Raw genomic sequence first — 16,620 nt, 5'->3', positions numbered from 1 at the left:
TTACCCAATATATATGTATATATACAGTATAATATTGTGGCGCTCAAAGGTCTTGAGACTTTTTTCTTTTTTTTTTTGTCAACAGAAGAAGAAAAGCTCACATTCAACAACTTTGGCGCCTGTTAGAAATCACCATTGGTGATCGCTCAGCACAACAGTCTGTCAGTGGAAGAAAAACCAAAACATCACACAGCAACCTAAGAGATAAATAATAACAGACAAGGTACTCTTACTGGTAGAACATTGATGTGAACTATGTGAACAACTATTGAAGAGCTATTTTCATAAACGGTTCCGCAAAGCACGCTGGGAACCAGGAAGTGCTACAATCAGATTTGATATGTACGTCCACAACATTAGCCCATGTTATTATTATTATTATTATTATTATGGATAATGACTATTATCATGTTATTATTGTGCGATGCTGTGTTATTATTGATTCATGCTGACCCATCACCACAACATTACCCTCAAAAGGCTCCATGAATACAAGCCACTTGGTGAACAATCAACATGAAAAAGGCCTTCTCCCCCCTCAGTTTTCTGCAAGCTGTTTGGACTTTCATCAGCAGCACTGGTCAAACAGTGACCACTAACAATGAGCAATGAAATGCCGCATTAATAACCTAATCTTCTGTGCCTTTGCAAGGGCAAACTTTGCAGAGTTTAGTCGACAGTGACACATTAATCTAACACAAAAGAAGTGCCTAAGGGCAGGAAAAACAGGAAATGTGGCAGGAATTATATAAAAAAAATGTTTGCAGTAGTTTTGTTTCATATTCTATTAAAGCTGCAGAGAGACTCATGAGTAATGGTAGTAATACTAGTTTAATAAATCACCATTTGATCACACATGCTACTGAAGTGCTACTGAATTTGAGGATCTACTGCTATTAATATACAACAAGGTGCACTTTCTCTTGTTTTGGGTTTTTTTTCGTAGTCAAACATTACATTGAGCACATAAATCAACTGCTGAATCATCAACCAGAATGAAGAGTCATTTAGCAAATAAAACACTGCACATTGCTCTATTCATTTAGTAGTAGTAGTAGTAGTACTCTTCTCAATGAAACTGGGGGACAACCGTTTTTGCTTTATTGGCGGTACCACAGGGGAACTCATAAAAGTAAGCATACATACTCCGCTTCCTGTCAAAGGCCTCAACTAGAAACCTCAAAACATAGCAAATCTCATTTGAAATATTCTTTTGAATCTGTGAGATTAGGATTTGACACGATGACGCCGCATCGGGGGTCCTAATTTATCATATTAATGCAACAACTCATGCAGCTCCATTATGCTCTTCACTACAAAACACCCACTGTAACTTTAGGGCATTGACCAGCACGTGTGTGTAAAATTTGAGTAAGATTGTTTGAAAAACATGGCCGCCATCAAGCAAAATGTGAAAGAATTGTTCATAAGTCATTGACAATTGGTCTGTTGATTATAAATCATTGATTATATCTGTAATACATGTACACTAGCGTGTGTTTTTCACTTACATTTAAATTTTTTTTTTTATTATATCCCTTATAGCAGGGGTCGGGAACATTTTTGGCTAAGAGAGCCATGAAGGCCAGATATTTTAAAATGTGTATCTGTGAGAGCCATATACATTTTTTTAAACATTGAATGCAATAAAATGTGTGCATTTTTATGTAAGACCAACAGTTTTAGATATAATGGGCTCTAATTGTGTAGACCAGGCACACTACCCCACGCCAATGGGGTGTGGCCAGCACACTTTCAGGAGCAGCGCAGTGTCTAATAATAAATCAAATACTTGTTGCCATTAATGCAACTTCTGCTGCTGCATAATTTTGCACCATACTCAGTATATTTCATTCTTTTGGCCATCTTCGTCAGAAGGCTTGGTTCTGCAGCTTTAGCTATTTGACTAAAGGAGGAAAGTTTACATTTACATGTTTTTTTGACATCTCAATGACCGAGGTAGACTACAGCATTACCCAGTAATAATCGAGTTTTGGTGTTTGACCTGGAAAATATCATCAGGAAAGATGGATATGGTCGGCCGTATTGCAGTAGAAAATAGATGGACGAATTAAAATGCATGAAAAAGTTTTTCTTTTAAAAATATTTTTAATATTATTTTTAACTGTGATGTTTACTTTAAAATGTTAGCGAAAATAAATTTTTATTGTGGTAAGAAATGCTTGAGAGCCAGATACAGTCATCAAAAGAGCCCTACCTGGCTCCCGAGCCATAGGTTCCTTACCTCTGCCTTATAGTGTAGTGATTTTTTTTCTTGAAAATGTCAACAAAACAAAAGTAACATTATGGCATTTACCAACAAATGTATTTACATTACTTTCTATACAAATACATTACATAGAATTGATAAATAAATAACAAATAGAGTAAGGGTATGTTATTTCCCCCCCCCCTTTCGAAATACAAAGGGTTGCTGTTGCAGCATTTAGGTACATTGGATGTGTGTTTGCTGCCTGTCATCCGTACATCGGTTGCACAAGTGACTGACTTGTATCTTAAATTAGTGTTAGATTTTCTTACCTTGAACAAAACGATTCAGTGTGACTCCTGGTATCTCGTCGGCTTCCTTTTTCGTCTTCATTTTGCTTCGCCGAACTTAACTCAACCCCAAAAAGCTGTGATATTTTATACTTGGACGCAAGGAAAATACAAGTTATGGAGTGCGTTGTTGGATAAAGTATCCTTTACATGTGGAAACCCACAGGTAGATGGGAGCTGGTCACCGCCAATGAGTAACAATTTAATGTCCCACCGACCAATGACTGTGAGGCAAATAGGTAATAAAGAAGCTTTGGGGGAGTGCAGATAGAGGGGGAAGGAAGGTGTGAGGCCACAGCGTTGAACCCCTGATGGGTCTCTTTTGGTATTCTAATGTCACTGACTATGCTAAACTGCAGTCGTCACCTTCTCTGGAAGCATTCGGGTTTTCCTGTGTTGGAATAATACAGCATTTAGGACATCCCCTTGGATTATTCCGGCAATATATACAGCACATTAAATGTGAACACCTTCACATGCTGTTGTTCAGTGAAAACCAGGTACACTACAGTGCATCCGGAAAGTATTCACAGCGCTTCACTTTTTCTACATTTTGTCATGTTACAGCCTCATTCCAGACTGTATTAAATTAATCTCTTACCGTCTAATCTCTTCGTCTTCTAGTTAGAATATTGTATTCTTGTGTTCAACGATGCCAAAGTTTCAGATAATGAGGTTAGCATATTTGAAAGTGAGCCCCGACGGAAGTTTAGGATGGCTCAAAACGCTCGGTTTCAGAGGACATTGCAAAACTGTTCCTTTGTGATGTCACAGAGGAGTGGGGTTCCTTATGGGTGTGGCTGTAGGTGCAATGCGTTCCTAGCAATGGCTCGTAAGAGAAAGCTACATTTGCTACAGCCTAACTGTGTTTATTTTGTGTTGTCATGGAACAAAAGCACTTGTCTGTGTAGCATTATAGAGTGTGCATACACGTGTGACCATGTCAGATGCCATGTTAGTGATGCTAAAATGCTAAAGCTTCTTACCATTGAGAGATGTCTTGAAGTAGCCATTTCGGACTTTCCAGTCTCTACTTCCGGATCGGATTCGCGATCCAACACATATATGGCTGTATGTGAAAAGCGATATTTTAAAAAGACAAATTGGTGTTTATTATCAACTCCTATAAAGTTGGGTTTGCAGCTAGCAGCGCTAAGCACACGGAAGTGTGACCAACCACAGCGAAGTGGGCGTGCCTGGAGGTGAGCCGTTGGGTGGAATACATCAAAACAGACCACTTTTCCAAAGAAATACAGATGAATGGGTGCAGATTCTGGAAGAACTAGAAAGCTTTCCGTGTTGGTTTTTGTTTGTAGCTGCTCTACAGGAGTCCACGACTCGATACAAAGCGTCGAAAAATGAGAGGTCCTCTTTAACAGTCACAATAAAGCAGTATCTGAAGTACAAAAATATATACAACCAACAATAAGATATGTAAGAAGATGTTTTTACATATGATGCACGCAGAGCCAATAACTTAATGAATGCTCTGTTCACCTTGTGCTGTGAGACGTTCAGGCTAATTGTTTAGAATTTTTATTCACATACCCCCTAGTACAACTGGTGTACCCCTGATATCTTTAATAGGAGGTAACGAGCGTGTGTCACAATCCTCTCCTGCATTCTCCACATGAATCGATAGCAATCATCTACCTTCACATGTAATCTGTCACCTATTGTGTCAGCCTCCTCAGACTAATATAGATCAGAAGGAAGCCATTTCCATTGCAAATGTGTCCTTTTTCTGCTCCACTGAAATCCTTCCTTGGCACCAAACAAGTGGGTTCCAAATGTGCTCCAATTATCGCCATATTCTCACCTTAGCCCTCAAGCTGTTAGTCTTTATCTCAGCTCTATGTGTGGGAACACTGCACCAACAAGATAGAACCAGTGCTTATTATGAATCGTCTCTCTTGCTGGTGGCTTAGACCTTTTGGAATCCAAAATAGTCTTCAACATATTTCACATGAATTCAGCTTCTGAAAGAATGAGTTCTCTAACTGCCTGGTGAAGGCCCATATTAAAAATGAGTCAGAATGAATGTTTACTATGCAGGAGAAACACATTCACATTTTTACTGTTGTGTTTATTGTTTGGTTTTGTTTACAGTAACACCATGGAGCAGTTTTTTCACACTGTACCACTATGCCTTCCCCAGCTACGGTATCCCTGCCTCGCTGTGCTCGTCTTCTTTATACAACCAGAGCCGACCCTCCCCAGTTATCTTTTCATTTACACGGTTAACAAATTAGAAATTCATTCATTCATTTTCTACCGCTTTTCCTCACAAGGGTTGCGGTGGGTGCTGGAGCCTATCCCAGCTGTCTTCGGGCGAGAGGCGGGGTACACCCTGGACTGGTGGCCAGCCAATCACAGGGCATATATAGACAAACAACCATTCACACTCACATTCATACCTATGGACAATTTGGAGTGGCTAATTAACCTAGCATGTTTTTGGAATGTGGGTGATGATGCAACTGCACAATAGAGGAGATCATGTTTGGTGCACGTTTCATTCATTCATTCATTTTCTACTGCTTATGCTCACGGGGGTCACGGGGGTGCTGGAGCCTATCCCAGCTGTCTTGGGGCAAGAGGCGGGGTACAACCTGGACTGGTCGCCAGCCAATCCCAGGGCACATATAGACAAACAACCATTCACACTCACATTCATACCTATGGACAATTTGGAGTGGCCAATTAACCTAGCATGTTTTTGGAATGTGGGAGGAAACCGGAGTACCCGGAGAAAACCCACGCATGCACGGAGAGAACATGCAAACTCCACACAGAGATGGCCGAGGGTGGAATTGAACCCTGGTCTCCTAGCTGTGAGGTCTGTGTGGTAACCCCTCGACCCAAATTAGAAATATATACAAAAAAAATCTGAAATCAACATTAAGCAATTTAATCAGATTTTCCAATATGTATTCAAATAATATTAAACAGAATAGAATTGAAGAGAATAATAAACCAGACAGAATAGAATAGCACCTTCCGGGGCCCCCGATGGCCAAGTCTCTTTCCTGATGAGATGTTTGTTTCTATGCACACAGCATATCTTGTCCCAATGCTGACCTTGTATATGTTCCTATCTGGTTGGCGGCCATTGCTTGTCTTTACCGAGTCTTAAATGAGCTTACTGTACTCTTGCATGACCTTTGACTCACTTAAATAGTTTAGTCAATTGTTGGTTAATGCTGCATTATTTCGTATTGGCTACTTGTAATTACTCACTTAATAGATTACTCGGTGAAATAGTCTTGTTAAATCTCACACCAATATTTTTATAACGCTCTGTTAAATGAAGCTCCATTGATGCTCTGCTGTCAAATCTAAAACTGCATTCCCCGAACTCAATTGGTGCATGGCACTTATTTCATGAAACATCAATAAAGCATTTTTATCCGACAATAAGTACACAATTTGCACACAGTAACGCGATATAATCAAATTTTTGGTTGTTTTAACTTATGATTAAAGTGATTAAGTTCATTGTGACATTTTTGCAGAGCTGCTGGAAATGTGAATTTCTCTTAGATATTAATAAAGTGAAGTGTCTATCTGTCGATCAATCAGGAGCTAGAAGCGAGAGTGAAATGGCGCATAATGGAAGTGCATTTACCTCTTACTGCCCAACTTCACACAATACCATTGTACAAAACATTTTCCATTTTCTGGCAGCTTTCAGAGACGTGAGAGTGATGTCTTTTGTAACAGTTCACATAAAAATCTAAAATAATTAGAACATTCATTGAGTTATGTCATTGGTTCTATTCATGTAATGATTGTTCAATGAATAAGAGTACTGCAATTTCCTGTACCAAGGAAGGAGTACAATGTGAGGTGTGTTGCACTGCCATGAACAGCCTCCTGTATACAGTATAATGCCTCTTCACGTTTTCACACAGGGCCATAATCATGAAACGATAAAAACATTATTTAACATTTAAGTGTAACAAGAAATCAGGGGGCGGCAAACACTTTTTGACATTCGATACCACTTTGTTTTCCTGCCATTGTTCCATTTTGGTAATGGTAATGGTAATGGTTTTATTTCATTTGAACATGCATCAGATTACAATTGAATGCATCACATAATCAGTTCCCAGTTCCACATGTCCAAAAGGAGTAGGAAGAAGCAAAGCTTATTAAATCCTACCCCTCCACCTTTTACAATCACTAACTGTTACATTTGTTCACTTCCTGCTTTCCTAATATAGTTTAAGTTGTTGTTTTTTTTTGTTTTTTTTATCCCGTACCGAAGTACTGGGTGATATGAGCATCCAATGCCATAATGGGTACCATAGTGCGTGTCAATATAGTGATATATATAGCACATCATGACTGGTTCAAGACTCTTCATCCTTGTATTTAGCAAACATCAACTGCTTGTATTGTTTCTTGAATTGGCTCATCGTTGTGCATTGTTTGATTTCCTTACTCAATCCATTCCATAGTTTGATTCCACATACTGAAATGCTATGGCTAGCATAACGTAGTCCTAGCATAGAAGTGTTTCAAATGTACTTCTTCCCTGAGATCATATTTCTCCTCTCTTGTAGAGAAGTATTGGATGACATTTTTAGCTCATTGCTTATTTTTAGCCTTATGCATTATTTTAGCTGTTTGAAGATGAACTATATCAGCAAGTTGAAGTATTTGTGATTTTAGAAATAAGGAGGCGGCATTATGAATTATCCTTACTACCCTTTTTTCAGTACATTTAGCTAGTGAAGATTTTGTATCACATTTGATTCACTTATTATGAGCTAGTGGTTGACGTGTGTCATGTTGAAATTTGTGCTTCTTTCTGGGTCATGCTGAATTTAGGCAACCTGTTAAGAAGAGCTGTTATGATGAGGTTACAAGCGCCGTGGTCAGTTAATGAGCAACAATTAGGTAATGACTGACCCTGGGTTTTGGTTAGCCACACACACTGGACACAAGTGTTCTGCTTTGAACACAGTAATAGGCCATGGTGAACCGTCTGGGGCACAAAGGGGCGAGGTTGTTTGTGTTTAATGACACTGATTGGTGACGTATTTTCTGGTTGAGCAGCGGGCCAGCACTAAGAAGGTAATTGGGTGAGCAATGAGAATATATGAGTTGCTTTTTGCAATGCTTTTTCATTTGGATTTCATGGTTGCTTTTGGATTCTGCGACTACTTGCACAGGACTGCACTGCATAGTCAAAGCATGAGGGGGCAGCATTGCCTTGGAACCATTTGCAGAAGATGCACTTGTGAAGAGACGGTTCCTGAGAAGATAAGCAATATTTAGAACAGTTGTCTCTTAACGGCTGATTATGTGGGCTCCTCGGCTGATTGCTAGGCGTTGTGTTTTGATTGCTAATTGGTTGTCTTCACACCAGTGATCACTGTTTACGGTGTTGTCAACTCAATGGGAGATTCATGGTCGGAACAATCACACAAGATTGCCACTTGTGTTGCTTTTATTCTCTTATGAATAAATGTATTGTAATGCGAATCAGGGAGGTGATTATGGTTGGGCATCGAGCATCAATGGGACTAACATTCTGATTCTCCCAGAATTGTTAATTTTAAAAAAATTTCGATTCCTACTTTCAATGATAGACCAGTCCGGCGACCAGGAAAAGAAACAACACCAACGAAGAAGACACCGACGATCGGTCGGCGCAGTGCAACATTTGCACAACTGACATGATTAAACACCCTCTGGATTCACGATGTAAGGAGTGCCCTGTTTTTGATGCGCTACGCCGGACTTCAACCAGTCATGAAAATAATAATTAAGTCGATTTTATGCCAACATTGAAGGTTGTGGGTTCGATCCTCTGTCCTTCCCTTGAAGTATCCTTGGGTATCTTGGTGCCATGGAGGGTGAAAAGCGCTACACAAGTGAAAGACCATTTACCAAAATGTAATAATTGGAATCAATAATAGTTAGCCTGAATGTGTTATGCTTAATTATCTATTCAACATTTGTTTGTTTGTTTTCTACCGCTTAGCCTCACAAGGGTTGCGGGGGGTGCTGGAGCCTATCACAGCTGTCTTCGGGCGAGAGGCGGGGTACACCCTGGACTGGTGGCCAGCCAATCCCAGGGCACATATAGACAAACAACCATTCACACTCACATTCATACCTATGGACAATTTGGAGTGGCTAATTAACCTAGCATGTTTTTGGAATGTGGGAGGAAACCGGAGTACCCGGAGAAAACCCACGCATGCATGGAGAGAACATGCTAACTCCACACAGAGATGGCCAAAGATGGAATTGAACTCGGGTCTCCTAGCTGTGAGGCCTGCACGCTAACCACTCGACCACCGTGCAGCCGGAATGAACATTTAAATGTCTAATTAGTTTTCAAATTTGGAGGGTTTTGAAAATCAACACTTAATTTGGGGCGGCACGGCGACCGAGTGGTTAGCGCGCAGGCCTCACAGCTAGGAGACCAGGGTTCAATTCCACCCTCTCTGTGTGGAGTTTGCATGTTCTCTCCATGCATGCGTGGGTTTTCTCCGGGTACTCCGGTTTCCTCCCACATTCCAAAAACATGCTAGGTTAATTAGCCACTCCAAATTGTCCATAGGTATGAATGTGAGTGTGAATGGTTGTTTGTCTATATGTGCCCTGGGATTGGCTGGCCACCAGTCCAGGGTGTACCCCGCCTCTCGCCCAAAGACAACTGGGATAGGCTCCAGCGCCCCCGCGACCCTCCTGAGGAAAAAGCGGTAGAAAATGAATGAATGGATGAACACATAATTTGTGAATGCTAATTGCTAGCATGTATATGTGATTTCCAATGTTAATTGTCATGGAGCTAGCCCATTTGCATTGCATTCGTGTCCATTTGAAGTCCTACCTGACTTGCTTTATTTCTGTATGTTGGGTTTGATCGTGTTTTAAAGTAAAGGCTCTGAAGTGGAATCTTTATTGAGAACCTGTTACGTGTCTGCTGAGCGAGCAAGATGCTAAACATTAGCGGGAGCAGAGCAACACTGGCACTGAATGTCCCGTCTGCCCTTGCATCCCCCTGACACCTTACCACCACACGCTCCCCCACGCCCCCGCCCCCAAGGGTGTGTGCCCTACTGTTTGAGAAACTGCTCTACATCAAACTGATTCAAGCATGCCTTTATGAGTCATAATTAGTACCGGTCCCAAACCATTCCCACAAAGTTGTTCGGAATGTATTGGGAAGATGATGAATTAAGACTCGGGAGACCACATCCAACCCACATGAATTAGTGAATTGATTTAAGGGGTGTTCTATCTAAAAAGTGTTCACACAGGCAAAGGTGGTGGACATTAAAAAATGTGTCAGGCTTCCCGAGGAAAACCACATGGTCAAAGTTTGGGAAAGGTCATCCCTGGGTAAACTAAAATAAGCAAAAAAAAGACATGGCCATCCATCACCCTCAACATGTTGCGTTCAAGGCTCAATATTTATGAGGTGCAGATCTGTCCAACGTGAACTTCATTCCCAGTGACACTGCTCTGGAATATCACGTATCTGTACAATGAAGTCGTAGATCAGGTTTGGATGTTACTGCGGCTTTGCAGCCATTACGTTGTAGTCAAAGTGTCAACAGAAATACTCCGTGAAATACTGTGTCAGACATGGTAAAAGCGCCTCCGGAGGAGGTGAGCTTGCCCAGAAAATTGCCTCCACAGGGAGAATTTCATGTGTCGAGCAATCTAGTGAGCTCCCTTGAGGCTCCAGTCTGTGGTCTGTAAGGTTCCAGGCCAGTGACTGATTGGCTGTCATCGCTGTCCAGCTGCTCCCCTGCCGCTGACGCCGATGTGGAAGGTGTAGTCCGCTGTGCAGATGTTTGCAGCTGCCTCTCAAAGTCTTTAGCTAACGGGGGGCCTTTTGCTTGGACGCAGATGCTGGCATGTAACTGTACACCTGCAAACTGAAAACACATGGGGTGTAACGATACGCCATTATCACGGTTCCGTACATGCCGAGGTGTTCAGGTCATGGTTGTTAATGTTTGGTTCAGCAAAGGAACAAAATAAAATGTATAAAATTGCTTAAATGTTCTTTTAAGATGCAGTTTGTGAGCAGGTAATTAAAAAAAATCTCAAATAAAATTACAAATAATTATTTTTACATAATTATGGCTGTCAAATGATTATAAAAAATTGTCACAATTTTTATAACCATTTATAATTTTATTTGAAATAAAATTCTCAAATAAAATTACATTTTTTTTACATAATTATGGCTGTCAAATTATATAAACAATTTGTCACATTTTTTAGAATCATTTGACAGCCATAATTATGTAAAAAATTATTTGTAATTTTATTTATATTTAAATATTTTTTTTACATAATTATGGCTGTCAAATGATTCTAAAAATTTGTCACAATTTTTATAACCATTTATCATTTTATTTGAAAAAAATCTCAAAATTATTTTTTTTACATAATTATGGCTGTCAAATGATTATAAAAAAACCCACAATTTTTATAATCATTTGACAGCCATAATTATGTAAAAATTATTTGTAATTTTATTTATATTTATATATTTTTTACGTACTTATGGCTGTCATATGATTATACACATTTTCACAATTTTTATAATCATTTGACAGACAATTATGTAAAAAATATTTGTAATTTTATTTACATAATTTATTTCTTTCACAATATTTATAATCATTTGACAGCCATAATTATGTAAAAATAGATTTAATTTTATTTACATAATTTGTAACAAATTGTCAAAATTTTTATAATCATTTGACAGCCATAATTATGTAAAAATATATTTGTAATTTTATTTACATAATTTATAATAAATTGTCACAATTTTAATAATCATTTGACAACCACAATTATGTAAAAATATATTTGTAATTTTATTTACATAATTTATAAAAAAAATGTCACAATTCTTATAATTATTTGACAGCCATAATTATGTTTAAACATTTTTGTAATTTTATTTGAGAATTTTATTTTTACAGTTACCACCATCAATAACTATGTTTGATTTTAGTGTATCTAATTAACAGAAATATAAAATACAGGATAGGATTATATATACTTGTATGCATTAAAAGCTCCAAATGAACTGAATATGTCAATCAAGCTAAGAGATACCACACAAGGAAACTGTCACCTGTGATAAACGAGGGAGCACGACTATATTTTATTTCCTGTCCCTCACTTCATGTGCACCATGTGGGAACATACAATTAGAATACATGTACTGTAACACCCCTTTTATTCACACATAGTGGTATATCTTATCTTTTTCTGCACACACTAAGATATGGCGGGAAAAGACTAATTGGTATGCAGTATTTGTTCATGCAAGAGAGCATATTTGCATGGACAAAAGCAGACCAAATGTAGAGACGTGTGTACATGCTTCGCGCACATCCACTTGAATTCCCACGCGTTCCCTAACACAGATATAAGCAGACAGATGCGAACACGTACGCGCATCTGGAGGTGGAAATCTGTGAGAAGCAGCTTGTCAGAGACTGAAAGGAAAACATTGCTATAAATATTCACCTTTGCATATGTACAAAAAGATGACGAGGAGGAAGATTAGAAAGGCTGTTCTGATGAATTTGTACCAGGGCTGGACAGCATCGCAATGTTGCAGGGAAAGTACTGATTAAAACAAAACATTGCACATTACATTTTAATTAGCAGCTCTGATGGAGGTCCATGTACAACTGTGAGTCAGTTAACATACTGTACATTTGCAAAATTATTTTTGTTGACTTTGTTGTATTGGATTTTAGTCCAAAACTAAAATGGAGAGGTTTTCCCACTGAGTTCCATACCGAAACTGTAAGGTTGAGTTTAGGTGTAAGTTGGATCCTATAGCTAAATTCTACCTACATTAATTCCTAAGGCCCTCAAACTGAGCCCGATTGTTAGAATGTTGTATTATCGTGTTAAACTACACCAAAGATAATTAGCTTTGCACATATGGAAGTGAACCCTGAAAGACGTTTGGAACATCGGCTCCCTGTGACGTCTCATTGAGCCCGACTGCCTTATATGGGCGTTCCCACATACAAGCTGTAGACCCGCCCCCATCTGTTTTGCTGCACTGTGAAGATTTCTACGAGCGCATATTGTGACCAATCACAACAGAGCGGTACATGCCTGGAAAATACTATACTTCTGGAATAGGTGCAGATTCTGGAAGATCTAGAAAGCTTTCTGTGCGGGTTATTGTGTGTTGCTGCTCTATAAGAGTACACAACTTTTAAGAAAAGCTAGTTGGCTTGTATCCCATACACATGACAGCCCTGGGACAAAAACGAGCTAGCTAGCTGCCCCAAAGAGGCAGTGAGAGCCAGGCAAAATGTGTAAACAAAGATGCCAGAAAGCGGAATGATATTCGATAATGTGATCGATCACACATCGATAAGCTTAGCCTGTGACAAGCTGTCATCAATTGACTACATGTTTTACGGCTAACTTTCATTCTCTCGATAATAAACAAAGTGAACGTCTCTCTGGACACACACACACACCAAAGTGCAATGCTGGTACATGATTTTCAAAATAAAGTGCAGTGAAACATTTTTAGATTTAAAATTGTTTTCAAACTAATTGTGTGTGTGCAAATAAACGATCAATTACATGTAGCAGAAACCCTGCAATTTTAATGATGGTCGTAATAGTCAAACGTTTTATACGTTTTAAGCGCTGCTCGTATTGGTGGGTGTTTTAAGTCTTTCAGAGCTATCATATTCATATTCAGTTTCATGGTGATGGCTATTTCTTTTTGTGCCTGCCTGCTTTGGAATTATAATGAAGTGCAAAAAATTAATTAATAAGCTTCGAATGAGGCACACACAGAATAAAAAAAAACTGCTTCTCAAGCGAGTCCAGTGTTTACAGACCAGAATAAAGGTTTGAATTCATTTGTGGGAGTGTGTGTATAACCATTAAATGCTGAAACCCAGAACGCACGTAACCCGAGGATCACCTTTATATATGAAACAGATATACAGTAATTCCTTGTTAATCGCAATTAATTCGTTCTAGAATTATGATGATCATAAGTGATTTTTTTCGAAGTATGATTCCTTATTTATAACTGAATATTTTGTAGTTAGAGCATAGAAAACCTGTGTAAAACTTCCTAAATACATTTTTTTTTAGCATTGTTAGAGCCCTTTAGACATGAAATAACACCCCTATAGTCACCTTTACACTCGTGTTACCCAATATTATATCAGAAATCACTCCACACTCTTTATTGCTCTCTGGTTCTACCATATCTTACTTATTGTGTGGAAATATGGGCTGTGAACTGATTATGAGATGCATTCAATTGTAATGTGATGCATGTTCAAATGAAATAAAACCATGACCATATATTAGACATAATGGAAAATATGACATCTTAGTCTAGACACGGCCAATACTCAACTTGACATCATAAACTAGCTAGCTGATTTTACACACGTTTCCCAAGCCATGCTCCTTAAACCAGTCACGGATGTTACACTACATATGACATATTTTTTTTCATTGAGCTATTTTTATGCCTCAAATCTATTCTGTTGATTCCAATGGATAACAGAAACAAAGTAACTTTACAGAAATAAATCCGCTATTTGTATCTCTTATCTTTGTACATTCTACCACCAGATAAGCCTTTCAATATTCTTACTGACCAAGAGATGGCAGTGAATCGGCCGGAGTCATTGTCACACATTTCCGTTTGCTTAGATTAGACAGTGCAAAAATAAACCATACTTACTTTTATGCTGAGCCCTCAGAGCCAGCCACATGACAGACTTAAAAAAACCAACATTGTTTACATGTAATGAACAGCTTTTGTTCATAATTGCTGAGAGATTTCATTGCACTCACTGTGTTGTGACAACTAGTGTGTTAAGGGAATTACCCGCAGTGAGAAGATGGAGCCAAGAAAAGAACAAAAAGTCAGGCGTTTACGCCAATTAGCAAGGCGATCAATTTCAGTTCTTTCTTCCAACTCCAAAGCTTGGCGATATGGAGAAAAGAAGAAATCACAGATATAGTGCAGAGCAGTGGAGGTGTGTTGAAGTAGTGCAGGTGAAATGATCTTGTGGTAAATCGTGAGGCTTCAACACCCTCGAGCAACTTTTGATTGTTCTTATTGATCGGTGCTGGATTCAGAGTCTCCTCTCGCCGGGAATGGTGTTGATCATTGCTAATGCATGGTAGTTATAAAGCATAAAACAAAAGAAGCAGTAGGACGAACAACTCTTTCTTCTGTATTTCTGGATATCCAATTTTTCCATTCAAGGCACTCCTGGTGTCAAATGCAAATACTCAGTGTCAAATATGTAAAATCCTTCCTCTGAAATGATTTTCTAAAGCCAATTTTCCGTTGATCCATGCTCTGAATACATTTCCATCACTCTGTCAAAACCTAAAATGACCTTTTTGCGTTCATGTGTTTATGCTGTTGAGTCGGGTTGGGCATTATTTCAATTCGAACAATTCTGATTCTTTGTTTTGATTCCGCATTTGAACGACTCTCGATTTTAGAGACAGGTTCATAAAATGTGCATAGTTTTTGTTTGCTACGCCAAAGTTGGTGTAAGGTATTGTTTATGAAAGTTTTTGTTTGTGAACACAGGTCAACGGAATATAGCTGTTATTTTGAAGGCTGGAAGTGTATATTGTGTGAGCTGAGAACGTCCCTTGAGATGGACTGTACCAATAATGTCACAACAATGTCTAGCCACGGCCCCCCGTTGTTTATTTGCAGTGAACCACCACATCGGCTGGCATCCTGAAACCCTGGCTTGCATTGGCATGAGACAGATGTGATTTATTCTTTGACTTCCCCGATGAAGTACGCCGTAGCACATTATAGACAATGTACTGTAATATCGCAATCTCTTAATCATGATGATCATGCACCCTCCTTTGCATGATATTGTGCTGAAAATATTACACTTTACCGACTTTTTAGCCGCTTCTTCTTCGCTGGTGTTCGCCGGCTTCTTCTTTGTTTGTATTCACAGCGAAGTGGACATGGAATCTAGGAATCGATCCGGAGACTTGAGGCCAAACCCTACCAGTGAGGCATGTCTGTTTTTCTCCTCAGTTCTGTTTACAAAGGAGTGATTATTTTTGACTATAATACATCACAGTACTCTGGAAATGCATTTAACTATTCTTGGAACAGAATGTAGTGGATCTCTCTCAGCGGCCATGAACTAATTTAGCTCTATCAACGTAATATTTAGTCTCATCAACGTAATAGTTTGTCATACAATAGCCACCTTTACATGAGGAGTTTTCCTCTTTCCGAATGGAATCTTTCCGAATGACCTTTCTGAAAGCAATGGTATACATGGAAAGGAATATTCCAATCGCGTGTCTACATGCGCTGCTATAATCAACCAGAATAGTCAATGGGGCATGCCCAGTAAAACGTAAACACCAACATCATGTGATACCGACTTCCTGGAGTTTTTCTTTCACTTGTTGGAATAACTCCGTATTGCCAGTTTTTCCTTCGTCCAGTCTTGGAATTTAGTTTGAATCAAAAACAAACTTTCCTTAGCAGTCCAGTGCCGATTGCTTGCCTTCATTTTTTTTAATCGAAGAACATCTGGAGCTGCGTGTTACGTCATACCTCAGCATTCACTGAAAGAACGCACCCGGGAACAGGAAAAGATAAAGTTCAATCTTGCTAATATTTTATAATTATGCTGGGCACATGTTTTATATAGATATGTATTTTCTTTTTTTAATAAAAGTGGACTTGTGAATGGCGTATAGAAGGGTTTAGATTCTGTTCCACAGATGGCGCTAATGCACACCAAAGCTGCTTGCCAACCGCCAATAAACAACAGAAGAAGAAAAACACCACGAAGAAGAACGCAGTCAACAACATTCGCTTGAGCGGGTACAAGATACCTCAATCGGATTGGGGAAAGGAATATTCCACCTCTGGGAATCCCATTATATATTCATTCGGATTGGCACGTTTCTTTCGGAATGAGGTGTATACAAAGGTTACATTCTTTCCGTTTGAGCAAATAATCCGAATGGAATTGGAATATTTGGGTCCATGTA

The sequence above is a fragment of the Doryrhamphus excisus genome, linkage group LG23, assembly GCF_037039965.1.
Source record: "Doryrhamphus excisus strain RoL-2023G ecotype Guam linkage group LG23, RoL_Dexc_Guam_v1.1, whole genome shotgun sequence".
In the NCBI taxonomy this organism is placed as follows: Eukaryota; Metazoa; Chordata; class Actinopteri; order Syngnathiformes; family Syngnathidae; genus Doryrhamphus; species Doryrhamphus excisus.
The sequence above is the reverse complement of the archived record's forward strand: the minus strand, read 5'-3'. Positions refer to the sequence as shown.